A 5027-nucleotide genomic window follows, 5' to 3' on the forward strand; every position below is an offset into this window, starting at 1 on the left:
GTTGAATGAATAGCCAAGCTGCAGATGGAAGACTAATACAGAACAGGCAGTCTCCCACATTGACTCTTTGGAGGGACAGTGAAGAAAGACTGCTCGAGCTGGGCGTGGTGGCTCAAGCCCATAATCCCAGCACTTTGGGAGGCCAAGGTGGGTGGATCACAAGGTCAGGAGTTCAAGACCAGCCTGACCAACCTGGTGAAACCCCATCTCTACTAGAAATACAAAAATTAGCCGGGCATGGTGGCATGTGCCTGTAATCCCAGCAACTTGGGAGGCCGAGACAGGAGAATCGCTTGAACCAGGGAGGCGGAGGTTGCAGTGAGCTGAGATCGCGCCACTGCAGTCCAGCCTGGGTGACAGAGAGAGACTCCGTCTCAAAAAAAAAAAAAAGAAAGACTGCTCTTGTCCAGTGTTTCTGGGGACCTGGTTGCTCCCTGATCCACCTGGGGAGGGAGAGGGGGTGTGGCATTAGCCCATTACATTATCCCATGAAATGGAGCTGCAGAGTGAATGCAAGATAGGGGCAGAGGCTAGGGGGCAGGAGAGGATGCAGATGTTATTATGTCCTACCTATACCCTAGGCCTGGCCGAACCTAAACTCTCCTCAGTACCATGGAACTGAACCTGTGACAACACAATAGACTAAAAATAAACTGGGCGTTTACCACTTTAAAGCCTTAGAGCCAAGTCTCCCCATTCAGTTGCAATGCCCCAGTGAGGCAGTAGATTGACCTCACGTGACTTTTGGGAATGAACACTGAGACCATCAACCCTATCAATGAGGGTTAAAAAAACAACAACGAAGTACCACCTGACAACTTCAAATTATTTATTGATTCCTGAAAAGGAAAATGAAAGGAAGCCGGCCAAAGCCACGGAGTGCCAGTTGAATAAGTTATCAAGAGTCTTCTTGGATTGACGATGCGGCTCCATTTGCAGCACTTAGCATCTTCTGCCTTGGAGGAGAGCTCCTGGTGGGTGCTCAGCCTACCTGCTTCAACTGCAAGCTCATTGAAGACAGATACCCCAATTTGGCATGGTGCCTGGCTGGCAGGAGGGCTCTTTTCCTCTTTTGCAGACTGTTGATGCAGCCTCCTAAGTACCCTCTCTGCCTCCCATCTTGGCTCCTCCAGTCCACACTACAGTCTTCTTAAGACACTGACTGATCAGATCCTCTGACTCTGCTGAAACACCTCAGGGACTCTCCACAGCTACAGCAATGACTTCCCAAGAGTGCCCTGGGGCACATCAGTCCCAAGAGATGCTCCTGAAGAAACAGCTTAGGGCCAAAATAAATTTAGAAAATGCTCTTTACTGAAGCTCCCCAGCCCTTGGAGATTCACATTCCCCATGAGCATACTAAGGGATCTGAGAAGTCCTGCAAGGTTAGCATGCAGCCAGGTTAGCATATTTGATACAGGTTTCCGAAGCTTTTTCCATCACAGGCAATCTTTTTGAAAGGAATGTCTACAAAGAGCCCAAGACATAGTCCCACAGAACATACTTTGGGAAGCAGTGAGCTGCATGGTAGAGCCTGAAGTTCAGTCGGGGAGGGGAAGGGCAGCGGTTGTGTGATGAGTCCCCGCCCAAGAGAACATGGTCTGTGGGAGACTGAGGTGGCTCAGGGTGCAAAAGGGAAGGTGCTAGCTGTGTGCAGACATGACAGAGACTTGTGGGTCAGGAAAGTCCATCAGCAGCTCTCCTTTCTGCCTTCAGTCTCTTCATCTAGACACAGATGTCCTGGGCACGTGTGTGTTTCTGGACCTGGCACATCCTGAGTGAATCGTGGCCTCTTAATGAACCCAGCAGCCTCCTGCTGCAGAGTCACTGAGATGCTGTGCAGTTATGACATACCCTCCCACCACAAAAGAACATTCCGGCTTGTCCAGGGGATGGTCACAGAGGCCAGTGCTCCACCGGATCCCCAGCAGCAGGAGCCTTCTGTGGTAGGAAAAGCATGGGCATCGGAGGCCAAGTCCGGGGTTCCCATCCTGATTCATCACTGACTAGGTGCTGTGCGGCCTTGGGTAAGTCACTCAATCTCTCTAAGCCTGTTTCTTCATCTGAAAATGGGGAAATAATAGCTGCCTTCAGGGTTGTTGAGCCAGCGTGGTTTGTTGCCCTGGGGTATCAGCCTCACCACCTCCAAAGTTCTCGAAGATCCCCGAAGGTAGGATTAAGTCTCACCATTCATTCATTCATTCCATGCAAATACTTGTCAGGCACCTTCCCCATGCTAGGAACTGGGGAAACGGTGCTGAGGAGAAACAGGCTGGGTCTGTGCCTGTGGAGAGCATACTGTCTGGTAGGGATTAGGTAATTCGTTCATTTATTCAATACTGGGCAGCCACTGTGGGCCAGGCACTGTGCCGGGCTCGGGCCTCCTGTATGTTTTCCTATAGAGTTTACAAAGTGTTTACAAAGAAAGCACTTTTGCCATCATTGGTTAGTTTGTTCTTCATGACAATCTGATAAGATAGAAGTAGAGATTACCACTCCATCTGGTAGACAAGGAACTAGAGGATCAGGAAGACTAAGAGGAAAATTGAACTGGGAACCAAAACCTCTCTTCTCTCCATAGGCATTCACTGGAGGACCACTCTGGGCCAGGCGCTGTGTTCACAGTGAGATGCAAATGTTCCTTCTGGCTGTGTGGGTGGCGCTGACAGCCATTTGTTTGTCCGTCTATTGCTGTGGTCCCTGTTCCTCTCTGAGGCAATACCCTCCCCCAGCCAAGCCCTCAGCTATGGACTTTCCACACAACATGGAGCACATAAGTTGATTCCTCGAATTCCACACCCTCAGCTGTCACCCTCTGTAGCCCAGGAAACCTTTCCTGCACTTGACTTCAACACCTAAGGCCAAGGTCTGTCCGCCTACCGCCAGGGGCCTCTTTTGGGGTAGAGAAATGCTCAGGGAAGACCAAGATAACTCAGGCCCTCCTCAAATGCCAACATGTGAACCAGAGGCACAGTAGACCCTGAGCTCCCAGCCAAGTGGGTGCTCACTATGGGGGCTACTCTGGGCCTTGGTCAGGGAGGCGCAGGTGGGAACAGGGAGCAGAGCATGCAGATCTTCCAAAGTGGGTGGAGTTATAAACTGGAGCGGGAGAGGAGGAAAGGGTAATGAGGGGGCTGAACGATGAGCCCACCATCATTTTACTAAAGGCCTGGAAACTGACAGCAACGTGGGATCCTGGAGGGAGGTGCTGAATTGGGGTTGAGGGGGGTGTCAATATCACTCAACATCCAACTCACTGTCAGCTTAAATGAGCAAACCCCAGCTGAGCCAGAGAAGACTGACATATCCAGCATTCCCCAAATCCATCTGAATATCTCCTCCTTCTCTCCACCTCTTCCTTCTCCTCTAGGAAGGCCCCTCAAGTCATCTCCACCCCCACAGGCGTGTTCCCTGTGTGCCTGCCCAGCTCTTGTGCCTATACTCTGCATCCTGGCCACTCCATCTCCCTGTGTTCTGGGCATGCTCTATTTCCTCCATCAGCCAGGGGCTCCAGGAGGTGAGCTGTAAGATGTGGAGGTTCTTTTTTTTTTCTTTTAGACGGAGTCTCACTCTGTCACCCAGGCTGGAGTGCAGTGGCATGATCTCGGGTCACTGCAACCTCTGCCTCCCGGGTTCAAGCGATTCTCCTGCCTCAGCCTCTGGAGTAGCTGGGACTATGGGTGCGCGCAACCACGCCCGGCTAATTTTTGTTTTTTTTTTTTTTTTTTTTTTTTAGTAGGGACGTGGTTTCACCATATTGGCCAGGCTGGTCTCGAACTCCTGACCTCGTGATCCACCCGCCTTGGCCTCCCAAAGTGCTGGGATTATAGGCATGAGCCGCTGCACCCGGCCCAGGTTGAGGTTTTTGAAGAGCATCACCTTTGCAGGTACAGAGTACGGAATCTCCTTTGAAGCTCCCTCCACTTGGGCTCTCTTAATTCCCAGGCCACTGCCAGCTTCACCAGATCCTGAACTGTTCCGTGAGGTGTTTACAGCCTTTCTCCTGTGCTCCAGGCATGTGGCCCTCCACCTGGATTCTGTCTGCTCTTTCATCCCCTGGCCCTGGTTCCACCAACAGCTTCCTCCAGCCCTGTTGGCAGCAGTCTAATCTAAATCACGCTCACTGCGGTTTTCAGTACAAGGTTTTATCATCAGGTTCTGTATGGGTATGGGTAGCCTGAAGGATGTGGGGTAGAACCAAGATACAACTACCTGCCTGGGGAGAGCAAGCCACGCTACTCTCACAGCTCACACCAATGCCCGCCTGAGATAATTTTTGTCTCCGTTAATTCATTTGTTGCCAGGAGAAAGTAGAGCTGTTTCTTTCCTCTTTACAGGTGAGAAACGCTGCAGGCAGGAATCCAGCCGTGATTCTTGACACCACCCTCATCTAATCCCCTGCCAACTGCTAGTTCAAGCCAGCATCAGCTCTCTCCTGGACCACTGCCACCGCCTCCTAACAGGATTCCCACCTCCACCTCCACTGTCATTACCCCCGATCTACAGCCAACTTGAGATGATCATGTCATCCCCTCCACACCCAACACAACTCCAAAGTGCAAAGAGGCTTCCTCTGTTCTTGGATCAAGGGTTTAAACATGACCTAGAAGGCCTCGCCTTGTCAGTCTCCATCCACCTCTCACTCCTCTCTCTACACTCCAGCCTTGTCTGCCTTCTCCCAGCACATTGTATATGCTCCCTCCTGCCACAGGACCTTTGCACATACTATTTCCTCTGCCTGGGCTGTTCTTCCATCCCCTCAGGTTTCAACTCAGACATCACCTTTTTGAGGAAGGCCCCCAGCTTTCCTGGCCAGTCAAATCCCCCGTACATACTCTTAGGGCATCATGTTCTTCGTTTTCTTGGCACTGACCACAGCTGTCATCCTGACTGCATTTGGGTGGCTACTTGATTGATGTCTGCTCCCCATTAAGCTGCAGGCTCCATGAGGGCAAGAGCCAGCCTAGCCCGGTGCTGGCACATAGTAGGTGCTCAATAAATAGTTGTTTGAGTGGGGCCCGAATGAG

At 51.4% G+C, this 5027-nt stretch overlaps 1 long non-coding RNA gene across 1 annotated transcript; it reads left to right on the forward strand.

Annotated features, from left to right (window-relative positions):
* Positions 1-699: 699 nt before the first annotated feature.
* LOC129470381 (uncharacterized) lies at positions 700-4615 on the forward strand. Its single transcript, XR_008653222.2, has 3 exons — positions 700-2027; positions 3740-3887; positions 4338-4615. It is a non-coding gene; the product is annotated as an uncharacterized lncRNA (long non-coding RNA).
* The last annotated feature ends 412 nt before the right edge of the window (positions 4616-5027 follow it).

This window comes from Symphalangus syndactylus, chromosome 20 (genome assembly GCF_028878055.3).
Source record: "Symphalangus syndactylus isolate Jambi chromosome 20, NHGRI_mSymSyn1-v2.1_pri, whole genome shotgun sequence".
Lineage (NCBI taxonomy): Eukaryota > Metazoa > Chordata > Mammalia > Primates > Hylobatidae > Symphalangus > Symphalangus syndactylus.